Source organism: Phacochoerus africanus, chromosome 12 (assembly GCF_016906955.1).
Source record: "Phacochoerus africanus isolate WHEZ1 chromosome 12, ROS_Pafr_v1, whole genome shotgun sequence".
Classification (NCBI taxonomy): Eukaryota; Metazoa; Chordata; class Mammalia; order Artiodactyla; family Suidae; genus Phacochoerus; species Phacochoerus africanus.
This window is the reverse complement of record NC_062555.1, coordinates 1,176,665-1,191,120: the sequence shown is the minus strand read 5'-3', so window position 1 is coordinate 1,191,120 and position 14,456 is coordinate 1,176,665. Positions and strand designations below refer to the sequence as shown.

Genomic DNA, 14,456 nt, shown 5'->3' with positions numbered 1-14,456 from the left:
CCATTAAATTAAATGGGGAACTCTGTTTTTATTGTGGAAAATTTTAAATTTATTTTTATACATACTAAATTCATATCTAATTATAGATGTCCAAGGTGCAGATGTTACCTGAAAAAAGTTGAAAATAAGTGGAAAACTAGGGTATGAGACACAAATGAAAGGGCTTCAGCTTGTATTGGTCAGGAAAAGGAGGAATGTACAACACAAGACCCTAGGATTGAATTCTCAGTGTGGTTTCAGAAAATTCAGGATATATTCTTCTATTAATAATTTTATCTACTCACATAGGATAGATATATGAATTATATGGGTCTTCAGTTTTATGTGGTTTTGATTTTATAACTGGTGAAAATTTTCATGGAATTCCCTTCTCATCTTCTCTTGTTCTTCAATTTTCCTTTAAAACTCAGTTAAAACATGGATTCCTCTGGGAAGCCACCTCAGTTTCCACTTTGATGGAGATATTCCTACACTGTAAACTTAGCATTGTATGAATATACTTACAGCCCACATTTACTCTACTAGTCAGAACATCGTGACTTATTTTTTCCTCCTGGGCCTCTCACAGTATTCAAAGGAGAAGAGAGTTCTTTTTGTTAAATTATTTTTCTTCTAATTTTGACCATGGTGGGCAAACTGCTGATTGTTGCAATTATAACTGTCAGTAATACACTGAACCCACTAATGTACTTCTTTCTTGCTAGCTTATTATTAATGGATGTCACATATTCTCTTTCTATAACGCTTAGATTGATTTCATACTTGTTCTTTGGGGAAAATACCATATCTTTCCAATCCTGTATGATCCAGCTATTTACTGAACATCTTTTTGGTGGGTCAGAGGTCATCCTTCTCTTGGTGATGGCCTATGACCACTATGTGGCCAAATGTAAGCCTTTTCACTATTTGGTGATCATGAGGAAAAGCTTGTGTGTTGTGCTCCTGGTGGTGTCCAGGGTTGGAAGTTTTTTTCACACAGTAATTCAACTGAACAGTATTTATGGGCTCCCATTCTGTGGCCACAATGTCATTGATCACCTTGTGTGTGATGTATTCAACTTATTGAAACTCATTTGTACTGGCATCTTAGTTGTGGCCAATGGAGGGCTGATCTGTTCTATTTAATTTCTGCTGTTACTCATCTCCTATGGAGTCATCTTGCACTCTCTACAGAACCTGCCTGAGTCAGTAGGGGAGGCAGAAGGACTTCCAGACCTGAAGTTCCCACATCACTGTGGTTGTCTTTAGATTTGTTCCCTGTATTTTCATGTATGCAAGACTTTCCCCTTTGAAAAATCATTCAGTGTGTTTTGTACAGTCATATCCCCCATGCTTTAATCTACACTCTAAAAATTATTGCTTGACTAATGCTATGAAGCACTGAAGAAAAAAAAAAAGTCATATAATGTAATGTGGTAGATAAGTTCATTATCCTGAATGAAGAGAAAAATTTTGCATTTTGGCTAATCTTGGAATTTAAAGGTCTTCATAAATTTGAGGTAAATTTTCCTTTTCCCTATAGGATTTATTTTGATTACATTCAGGTATGAAGCATATGGTTGTGTTATTTTTACATTCTCCCACATAGACTATAAACACTAAATAGCTAGTTTAACACTGCACCTATAAAAGTTGTATACATTTAAGTTAGGGAGTAAGTAAATAGTATGCAATGCCTTACATTAGATCAGAATTTAATCTGATCTTAAATCTTCAATTTAAATATTAAATCTTAGATCTGATCTAATTAGATTAAATTAGATCTAATTTAAATTAGATAAGATTTAGTTCTGACTAATCTAAAATTAGTAATGAATTAAGTAAAGAATCTGGATTAAAAGAAAAAAGGGGAGAGGCGAGATGGTGGAAGAGTAGGGGGACATGCTTGCCCTCTCCCACAAACCACACACAGAAAACTACATCTACAGGTTAAAAGACTCACACAGAACAGCAATAATCACTGGCAGAGGAACCTAAACTCCAATAATGACAAGAATCTTGTGAAATAACTGAATAAAACAAGAGAAAAGAGGAGAGTGAGAGAAGGGGAATTGGAGCTGGATGGGTGCTCCAGAAAGGGAACTGTGGAGTAGAAAGTGATCCCACATCCTGGAAAGTCACCTACTCCACAAAAAGATCAACAGAGTCAGAGGGATCTCCAGATGCAGAGAAGGGCACAGCAGTAAGTCTGAGTTCCAAAGAGCACAGTGAGAACCAAACAGATTACCCACACTACTGGCACAGTCACCAAAAACGGAGAGGCTTGGGTGGGGGCTGGGCACCGAGACCTCAGCTCTGGAGGTTAGTCTCTGGGAATGGGCTGGGGAGGGTAGTGCTGAGGCTGCTTGGGGAACTAGAAACCTGTCGGTCGGGGTGGCACGGAAGAGTCCACACTGAGGGTGTAGGAAGCAGTCTATCAGATTGGTGGAGCAGAGACTTCCTGGGAGTCTAGAAAGCAGAGCTTCATGGGTGGAGGGGGCAATATGCTAAGCGCTGGGGAGTGGAATGCCACATCAGAAAGAACCTGGCAGAAGAGCTGGATCTACAGGAGAGACAAGGTGCCAGTGTTGGGAAGGGTAGAGGAGAAGGGGTGGGCCACCATAGAATACTGCCCAATGCCATAGCAAGCTCACTTGCCCACTAGCTATCAGAAAACTGTGCTTCCCAGTGCATTCCCCCTCACCTCCCCCATGCTCACACACTGGATCTGAGACTGCCTGCCATCCTGGAGGGCTGGCCTCACAATTTGCAGGAATCCAACCACCACAAGGGCTTTGCCTGCCTTGGTCTGCCTGCCCTCTGGAGGGGCTACACCCCTGCAGAGAAACACCCAGTGCCACCAGTCCCCCGGAAAAGGACTGCAGCGCCGAAAATCTAAAAAAGCTCAGCCAGGCCTGGCAATATCTGCCTACATCCCGAGGAAGTCCTGCCAATCCAGCTGCCTTGAGGAAAAGCCCCTTGGGTTCTCAGGAGCCCAGCTAGCCACTCCCACCATTGGGGGGTGCTGCATTCCTGTGTAACATCTACCCAGCACTGCCAGCCCCCTAAAAGAACACCTGCAGCCCAGAAAAGCTAGAACAAGCTAAGCCTGAACGTGCAATATCTGCCTCCATCCTGAGGCACTCCTGCCAATTCAGCTGCCCTGTGGAAGAGGACCTTGGGTTCTCAGTGGCCCAGCTAGCTGATTCCACCCTTGGGGGGTACAGCATTCCTGTGGAACAGCTGCCCAGTACCACCAGCTCCCTGGAAGAGCCTCACAGCCACAAAACACCAGAGCAAGCTCTACATGGCCATGTGAAATCTGCTTCCCTCACAGTGGAGACCTCCCAGTCCTGTCTGCCCTCAGAAAGCCCTCCTTTGCTTTAGAGAAACCCTGTCACCCCTGCCCACCCCCAAGAAAACCCACCCTGCCTCAAGGAAGATGACCAAAAATGCCAGCCCTCGAGAAACATTCCATTCCAGTGCCAAGGCAAACACTGCCCAGCCACGGGGAGTACAACTCCAATAAGAAAATGAAAACAACAAGCAAGATGAAGAAGCTGAGAAACCACCCCCAGTTAAACCAACAGGAGAACTCACCTAAAGCAGTCAATAATGAAACAGACCTCTGCAGTCTAACAGACTTGGAGTTCAAAAGGGAAATAGTCAAAATATTGAAGGAATTAAGAGAAAATATGAACAGTAATGCAGACACCCTCAGAATGGAACTACAAAATATAAGGAGGAGCCAAGAAAAATTAGAAAATTCATTGACAGATATACAAACTGAACTAAGGGCAGTAAAAAACAGAACGAATAATGCAAAAGAACGAATTAGTGATGTGGAAGATAGAATCTTTGAAATCACCCAAAAAGGACAGCAGACAGAAGACAAAATGAAAAAACATGAGCAATATAAGAGACCGATGGGATAATATAAGGCAGACCAATCTATGCATAAAAGGAATTCCAGAAGGAGTAGAAAAAGATAAGGGGATGGAAAATTTGTTTGAAGAAATTATCACTGGAACCTTCCCAAATCTATAGGACACTGAGTTCAAGAAGCACAGCAGGCCCCCCCAAAAAGCTGAACCCAAATAGACCCACACCAAGACACATTATATTAAAAATGTCATGTAGGTAACATTCTGTTTTTCTCTTGCTGCCTTTAGGATCCTCTCTTTATCACTAAATTTTGCCATTTTTATTATGATGTGTCTTGGTGTGGGTCTTTGAGTTCAGTTTGTTTGGGGCCCTCTGTGCTTCTTTTATCTTGAATCCAGTATCCTTTAGATTTGGGAAGTTTCCATCGATAATTTCTTCAAATATATTTTCCATCTCCTTATCATTTTCTACTCCTTCTGGAATTCCTATTATGTGTAGATTGGCCTGCTTTGTGTTATCCCATAGGTCTCTTATATTGCTTTCAAGTTTTTTGATTCGGTTTTCTGTCTGTTGACCGGATTGAGTGATTTCCATTATTCTATCTTCCATATTAAAAATGTCAAATTTAATGATAAAGATAGGATCCTAAAGGCTGCAAGAGAAAAGCAGAATGTTACCTATAAGGGAACCTCCATAAGGTTATCAGTGGATTTCTCTACAGAAACTCTTCAGGCAAGAAGGGAATGACAAGAGATATTTAAAGTGCTAAAATGAAAAAATATGCAATCTAGTGTACTCTACCCAGCAAGAATATAATTTAAAAGAGAAGGGGAAATAAAAATTTTTCAAATAAACAAAAGGTAAAAGAATACAGAAATACAAAACTCAGGCTAAAATAAATATAGTAAGGGCTTCTCTATACCAAAAAGAAAGGAAGTAAAGGGAGGGAAAAAAAAAAAGAAGAAGAACTAGGGTGTTTGAGGAATCCACAATCAGAGATCAAGCATACAGATTTAATCATGAACACGTTTCAAAAAAAACAAAATTAAAAAGAAAAAAAAGAGTCATCAAAATCATAAAATGTGGACAAGGGAAGTAAGGAAATTAATAGACTGTTTAAAAAAATTGTTTGTTTCCCTTCTTAATTTTAGTATAGTAATGAAGTGTCTGAACCTACAGGACCATCAGGCAAAAACACACAATTAAAGGAAGGGGTTAGCATACATAAAAAACAGGGCACCCACAAATCAAAAACAAACATTGCATTCACAAGAAAATGAGGGAAAAAAAAAACACTCCAGCAGAAAATAATCAGACACCATCCAACCAACAAATAAAGGAAGAATGGAGAACCATAGAATCAACTGAAACACAAGGTTTCAAATGGCAATAAATAATTATCTATCAATTATCACCTTAAATGTCAATGGACTGAATGCCCCAATCAAAAGACACAGAGTGGCTGAGTGGATAAAAAGGCAAAAACCTTCAATATGCTTCCCTCAAGAAACTCACCTCAGGACAAAGGATACATATAGATTGAAGGTGAAGGGGTGGGAAAAATATTTCATGCCAATAGACATGACAGGAAAGCAGGAGTTGCAACACTGATATCAGACAAAATAGACTTTAAAACAAAAGAATTAAAGAAAGGCAAAGAAGGACACTAATGATTACGGGATTCATCAAAGAAGAGGATATTACTATCGTCAACATATATGCCCCAAATAAAGGAGCACCAAGACACATACAACAGATATTAACAGATATAAAGGGAGAAATTGATGGGAATACAATCATAGTAGGAGACTTTAATAACCCCCTCACATCAATGGACAGATCCTCTAGACAGAAAACCAATAAAGCAACAGAGATCCTAAAGGAAAAAATAGAAAAGTAACACTTAATATATATCTTCAGGACACTACTTCCAAAAAAATCAGAACACATATTCTTCTCAAGTGCACATGGATCATTCTCAAGAATTGACCACATATTGGGACACATAGATAACCTCAACAAATTTAGGAGCATAGAAATTATTTCAAGTATCTTCTCTGACCACAATGGCATGAAACTTGAAATCAACCATGGGAAAAGAAATGAGAAAAAAACCTACTACATGGAGACTAAACAACATGCTACTAAAAAGCCAATGTGTCAATGAGGAAATCAAGAAGGAAATTAAAAAATACCTTGAGACAAACGATAATGAATACACAATCTCTTAAAATCTATGGGAGACCACAAAAGCAGTGATCAGAGGGAAATTCATAGTGATACAGGCCTTCCTCTAAAAAGAAGAAAAATCTCAAATTGACAACTTAACCCTCCACCTAAACGAATTAGAAAAAGAAGAAGAAAAAAGACTTAAAGTCAGCAGAAGGAAGGAAATTATAAAGATCAAAGAGGAAATCAATAAAATAGAGATTCAAAAAACAATAGAGAAGATTAAAAAGCCAAGAGCTGGTTCTTTGAAAAGGTAAAAAAAATTGACAAACCCCTGGCTAGACTCACTAGGAAGAGGAGAGAAAGAACTCAAATAAACAAAATTAGAAATGAAAAAGGAAAAATCACAATGGATTCTTCAGAAATGCAAAATACCATAAGAGAATACTATGAACAACTATATGCCAACACATTTGACAATCCGGAGGAAATGCACAGTTTTCTAGAATCTTACACCCTGCCAAAACTGAATCAAGAAGAAACAGACCAATTGAACAGACCGATTACTAGAAATGAAATTGAAGAGGTCGTAAAAACACTCACTGCAAATAAAACTCCAGGACCAGATGGCTTCACAGGCAAATTCTACCAAATATAAATAGGAAATGATGCCCATCCTCCTTAAACTTTTTCAAAAGGTTGAAGAAGGAATACTCCCCAAAACACTCTATGACCCCAACATCACCCTAATTCCAAAACCAGACAGAGATACCACCAAAAAAGAAAACTATCGGCCAATATCTTTGATGAATATAGATGCAAAAATTCTCCACAAAAACGTAGCCACATGAATCCAACAACATATCAAAAAAAAAAAATTATACACCATGACCAGGTTCACAAGGATGGTTCAACATACGCAAATCAAACAACATCATACATCACATTAACAAAACAAAAGTCAAAAACTATATGATCATCACAATAGACACAGAAAAAGCATTTGACAAAGTCCAACATCCATTCATGATCAAGACCCTCGCCAAAGTGGGTATAGAGGGAACATTCCTGAATATAATCAATGCCATTTATGACAAACCCATAGCAAAATAATACTCAATGGGGAAAAACTGAAAGCCTTCTCACTCAAATCTGGAACAAGACAGGGATGCCAAATCTCACCACTGCTCCTCAACATAGTTTTGGAAGTCCTAGCCACAGCAATTAGACAAACAAAAGAAATAAAAGGCATCCATGTAGGAAGAGAAGAGATCAAACTGTCACTGTATGCAGATGACATGATACTATACATAGAAATCCCTAAGGACTCAACCCAAAAGATACTTGAACTGAATAATAAATTCAGCAAAGTAGCAGGATATAAGATTAACATTCAGAAGTCAGTTGCATTTCTGTATACCAGAAATGAAATATTAGAAAAGGAATACAAAGATATAATACCTTTTAAAATTGCACCTCAAAATCTCAAATACCACGGGATACACCTGACCAAGGAGGTAAAGGACTTATATGCTGAGAACAATAAAACTTTAATCAAGGAAATGAAAGAAGATGTAAAGAAATTGAAAGATAATCCATGTTCCTGGATTGGAAAAAATCAATATTTTAAAAATGGCCATGCTACCCAAATCAATCTACAGATTCAATGCAGTCCCTATCAAATAACCCAGGACATTTTTCACAGCACTAGAACCAACAACCCAAAAATTTATATGGAACAACAAAAGACCCAGAATTGCCAAAACAATCCTTAGAAACAAAAAGCAAGCAGGGGGCATAACTTTCTGAGGCTTCAAGCAATATTACAAAGCCACAGTAATTGGCTGGTATAAAAACAGTCAGACAGACCAATGGAACAGAATAGAGAACCCAGAAATAAACCCTGACACCTATGGTTAATTAATCTTTGACAAGGGAGGCAAGACCATAAAATGGGAAAAACAGTCTATTCAGCAAGCATTGTTGGGAAACCTGGACAGCTGCATGCAAAGCAATGAAGTTAGAACACACCTTCACACCATGCACAAACAAACTCCAAATGGCTTCAAGACTTAAATAGAAGACAAGACACCATCAATCTCCTGGAAGAGAACATAGGCAAAACACTCTCTGACATCAACATCATGAATATTTTCTCAGGTCAGACTCCCAAAGCAATAGAAATAAAAGCAAAAATATACCCATGGGACCCAATCGAACTAAAAAGCTTTGCACAGAAAAGGAAACCCAAAAGAAAACAAAAAGACAACTTACAGAATGGGACAAACAAGTTTCAAATGATGCAAGGGACAAGCGTTTAATCTCAAGAATATATAAGAAATTTATACAACTCCACAGCAAAAAAGCCAATCAACCAATGGAAAAATGGGCAAAAGACCTGAATAGACTGTTCTCCAAGGAAGATATACAGATGGCCAACAAACACATGAAAACATGCTCCACATCGCTGATTATAAGAGAAATGCAAATCAAAACTACCTTGAGATACCACCTTACACCAGTCAGAATGGCACTCATTAATAAGTCCAGAAATAACAAATGCTGGAGGGGGTGTGGAAAAAATGAAACCATCCTGCACTATTGGTGGGAATGTAAACTGGTACAGCCACTATGGAGAATAGTTTGGAGATTCCTTAGACATCTATACATAGAACTTCCATATGACCCCACAATCCCACTCTTGGGCATCTATCCGGACAAAACTCTACTTAAAAGAGACACATGCACCCACATGTTCATTGCAGCACTATTCGCAATAGCCAGGACATGGAAACAACCCAAATGTCCATCGACAGAGGATTGGATTCAGAAGAGGTGTTATATATACACAATGGAATACTACTCAGCCATAAAAAAGAATGACATAATGCCATTTGCAGCAACATGGATGGAACTAGAGACTCTCATACTGAGTGAAATGAGCCAGAAAGACAACGACAAATACCATATGATATCACATATCCAGCACAAGTGAACATCTCCACAGAAAAGAAAAGCATGGACTTGGAGAATAGATTTGTGGCTGCCCAATGGGAAAGGGAGGAAGTGGGAGGGATTGGGAGCTTGGCTTATCAGACACAACTTAGAATAGATTTAGAAGGAAATCCTGCTGAGTAGCATTGAGGATTATGCCTAGATAATTATATTGTAACAGAACAATGGGTGGGGGAAAAATGTATACATGTAAAAATAACTTGATCCCCATGTTGTACAGTGGGAAAAAGTAAAAAAAAAAAAAAAGAATATACTTTTCAATAATTAACTTAAATGTTAATGGACTAAACGCACCAATCAAAAGACATAGACTGGCTGAATGGATACAAAAACAAGACCCATATATATGCTTTCTTCAAGACCTACTTCACTTCTAGGGACACATACAAATTGAAAGTGAGAGGATGGAAGTATATATTACATGCAAACAGGGACTAAAAGTCAGCTGGAGTAGCAATACTCATATCAGACAAAATAGACTTAAAATTAAGAATACTTTAATGGACAAAGAAGGTTATTACATAATGATCAAAGGATCATTCCAAGAAGATACAACAATTTAAAATATCTATGCATCCTGACATAGGTTCACAACAATATATAAAGCAACTGATAACAACCTGAAAAGGAAAAATTGACAATAACAAAATAATAGTGGGGGAATTTAACACCCCACTTATAGCAATGGACAGATCAACCAGACAGAAAATCAATAAGGAAACACAGGCCCTGAATGATGCATTAAAACAGATGGACTTCATAGGTATTTATAGGACATTTCACCCAAAAGCAAAAGAATACACATTCTTCTCAAGTGCACATGGAACATTCTCTAAGATTGATCACATCCTGGACTACAAATCCAACCTTGGTAACTTTAAGAAAATTGAAATCATATCAAGCAAATATTCCAACCACAGCACAATATGACTAGAAATCAACAAGAAAAAAACTGCAAAACACACACACACACACACACACACACACACACACACACGCACACACACACACACACGTGGAAACTCAACAACATGGTACTAAACAACCAATGGATCACTGAAGAAATCAAAGAGGAAATTAAAAAAGCTAATGACAACAAAGATACAACACTCCAAAACCTATGAGATGCAGCAAAAACCATTCTAAGAGGAAAGTTTAGAGCAATTCAAGCCCACCTCAGGAAACAAGAAAAAGCTCAAATAAATAGGCTCACTTTACATCTAAAGCAACTGGAGAGAGAAGAACAAACAAGACCTAAAGTTAGTAGAAGGAAAGAAATCATAAAGATCAGAGCAGAAATCATTGAAATAGAAACAAAGAAAACCATAGAAAAGATCAATGAAATGAAAAGATGATTCTTAGAAAAGATCAAAAAATTGATAAACCCCTAGCCAGACATATCAAGAAAAAAAGAGGGAAGTCTCAAATCAATAAAATTAGGAATGAAAAAGGAGATGTAAAAACGGGCATCACAGAAATACAAATGATCATAAGAGACTACTATATGCAACTATATGCCAATAAAATGGAAAACCTAGAAGAAATGGGCAAATTCTTAGAAAAGTACAATCTTCCAAGACTAAACCAAGATGACATAGCAAAGATGAATGGACCAAACACAAGAACTGAAATTGAAACTGTGATTTAAAACTTCCAACAAACAAAAGTCCAGGAAAAGATGGCTTCACAGGTGAATTCTATCAAACATTTAGAAAAAAGTTAACACCTATCCTTCTGAAACTATTTCAAAAAAATGCAGAGGAAGGGATACTCCCAAACTCATTCTATGAGGCCACCATCACCCTGATACCTAAACCAAACAAATATACTACAAAAAATAAAAATAAAAAAAACTACAGGACAATTTCACTAATGAATATCAATGCAAAAATCCTCAACAAATTACTAGCAAACTGCATCCAACAATACATTCAAAGGATTGTACATCATGATCAAGTGGGATTTATCCCAGGGATGCAAGAGTTCTTCAATATCCGCAAATCAATCAGTGTGATACACCACATTAACACACTGAAGAATAAAAACCATATGATCCTCCCAATAGATGCAAAAAAAGCCTTTGACAAAATCCAACACCTATTTCTGATAAAAACCCTTCAGAAAGTGGGCATAGAGGGAACCTACCTCAACATAATAAAGGCCACATACGTCAAACCTACAGCGAACATCATTCTCATGATGAAAAGCTGAAAGAATTCCCACTGAGGTCAGGAACAAGACAAGGATGTCTGCTCTCGCCACTACTCTTCAACATAGTTTTGGAAGTCCTAGCCACAGCAATCAGAGATTCTAAAGAAATAAACGTAATTGAAATTGGACAGGAAGAACTAAAACAATTACTACTTGTAGATGACATGATACTATACCTAGAGAATCCTAAAGACTCTATGAGAAAACTCTTAGAGCTCATCCAGGAATTTGGCAAAGTAGCAGGATACAAAATTAATATAGCATTTCTATACACTAACAATGAAAGAGCAGGAATAGACATTAGGGAAGTAATCCCATTTACCATCACATCCAAAAGAATGAAATACCTATGAATAAACCTATCTAAAGAGACAAAAGATTTGTACTCAGAAAACTATAAGACACTGATGAAAGACATAAAAGATGACACAAATATATGGAAACATATACCATGCTTATGGATTGGAAGAGTTAATATTATCAAAAAGACTATAGTACCTAAGGCAATCTACAGATTCAATGCAATCTCTATCAAATTACCAAGGACATTTTTCACAGAACTTGAACAAAATATTTTAAAATATTTTAAAGTTTGGAAGCACAACACACCCAGAATAACAAAAGACATCCTTAAAAAGATAAATGGAGCTGGAGGAATCAGGCTCCTGGACTTCAGACGATACTGCAAAGCAACAATCATAAATACTGTATGCTACTGGCACAAAGACAAAAGTAAAGGTCAGCACAATGGGATAGAAACCCCAGAATTCAACCCATGCACCTACTGCCAACTCTTCTATGACAAAGGAGGTAAGAAGATACAATGGAGAAAGGAAGGCTTGTTCAATAAGTGGTGCTGGGAAAACTGGACAGCCACATGGAAAAGAATGAAATTAGAAAACTCCCTAATAACATACTCAAAAATCAACTCCAAATGGATTAAAGACCTATATATAAGACCAGACACTCTAAAACTCTTAGAGGAAAACATAGGCCAAACACTCTCTGATAAAAACAACAGCATTATCTTCTCAGATCCACCTCTTAGAGTATTGACAATAGAAACAAAAATAAACAAATGTGAACTAGTCAAACTTCAAAGTTTCTGCACAGCAAAGGAAACCCTAAACAAAATGAAAAGACAACCCACAGAATGGGAGAAAATCTTTGCAAGTGAATCAACTGACAAGGGATTAATTTCTCTAATTTATAAACACCTTCTGCTGCTCAATACCAAAAAAAAAAAAACAAACAACCCTACCAAAAAAAACCAAAAAACAAAAAAAACAAAAAACAAGCAACCCATTCATAAAATGGGCAGAAGATCTAAACAGACAGTTTTCCAAAGAAGAGATACAGATGGCCAAAAAACAAGTGAAAAGATATTCAACATCACTCATTATTATATAAATGCAAATCAAAACCACTCTGAGGTACCACCTTACACCAGCCAGAATGGCCATCAACAAAAAGTCTACAAACAAGGTTGCAGACGTGACTCGGATCCCACATTGCTGTGGCTCTGGTGTAGGCTGGCAGCTGCAGCTCCGATTAGACCCCTAGCCTGGGAACCTCCCATATGCCATGGGAGCAGCCCACGAAATGGCAAAAAAGACAAAAAAAAAGTCTACAAACAAAAGTACTGGAGAGGGTGTGGAGAAAAAGGAACCCTAGTACACTGTTGATGGGATTGTAAATTGGTGCAACCACTATGGAAAACAGTATGGAGATTCCTCAGAAAACAAAAAAATAGAACTACCATTTGATCCAGCAACCCCACTCCTGGGCGTCTATCCAGAGAAAACCATGACTCACAAATGTACTCCAATGTTCATTGCCGCACTATTTACAATAGCCAAGACATGGAAACAACCTAAATGTCCATCAACAGAGGAATGGATCAAGAAGAGCTGGTACATATACACAACAGAATATTACTCAGATATTAAAAGGAATGAAATACCGACATTTTTAGCAACATGATGGACCTAGAAATTATCCTAAGTGAAGTCAGCCATACAAAGAGACACCAACACCAAATTCTTTCACTTACATGTGGAATCTGAAAAAAGTACAGACTGAACTTCTTTGCAGAACAGATGCTGACTCATGGACATTGAAATATTTATGGTCTCCAAAGGAGGAGGGTGGGGGATGTGCTTGGGTTATGGGATAGAAATCCTGTGAAATTGGAGTGTTATGATCATTATACAACTACAGATGTAATATATTCATTTCACTAATTAAAAAAAAGTAATTCAAAATGATTCATTCATCCCTATGTTTACTGCATCATTATTCACAATAGCCAAAGCATGGAAATACCCTAAATGTCTATCAACTGATGAATAGATTAAGAATATATGGTACATATACACAATGGAATACTACTCAGCCATTGAGGCAACATGGATATGACTAGAAACCCTCATTCTAAGTGAAGTAAGATCTCATAAGTGAAATCTAAAATATGGCACAAATGGACCTATCTACCAAAAGGAACAGCTTCACAGACATAGAGAATGGACTTGAGGTTGCCAAAGGGGGATAGGGAAGGAAAGTGGGGTGGACTGTAAGTATGGGGTGAACAAATGCAAACTATTGCTTTTAAAATGGATAAGAAATGAGACCCTAATGTATAGCACAGTGTACTATATCCAATCTCTTGGGATAGAAAAGAATATATATATATATATATATATATATATATATATATGTGTGTGTGTGTGTGTGTTCCCTGGTCACTTTGCTGTACAGCAGAAATTGGCACAACACTGTAAATCAACTATACTTCAATTGAAAAAAAATTTTGGGAGTTCCTGTTGTGGCACAGCAGAAATGTGTCCAAATATTATCCATGAAGAGGTAGGTTCGATCCCTGGCCTCACACAGTGGGTTAAAGGATCTGGCATGGCTGTGAGCATGGTGTAGGTCACAGATGTGGATCAGATGCCATGTTGTTGTGGCTGTGGAATAGGCTGGCAGCTGCAACTCAGATTCAACTCCTAGCCTGGGAACGTCCATATACCAAGTTTGTGCCCCTAAAAAACAAGGAGAAAAAAATTTAAGAATGTACATTAAAACACTATTTTTAATTTTTTTAAGAAAAAGATATTTTAAGGAGTTCCTGTTGTGGCTCAGCAGAAATGAATCTGGCTAATATCCATGATGACACAATTCGTCCCCTGGCCTCACTT

General features: G+C 37.7%; 1 pseudogene; it reads left to right on the top strand.

Annotated features, from left to right (window-relative positions):
* Window positions 1-624: 624 nt before the first annotated feature.
* On the top strand, window positions 625-1,338 carry LOC125112963 (olfactory receptor 4A47-like; annotated as a pseudogene).
* The last annotated feature ends 13,118 nt before the right edge of the window (window positions 1,339-14,456 follow it).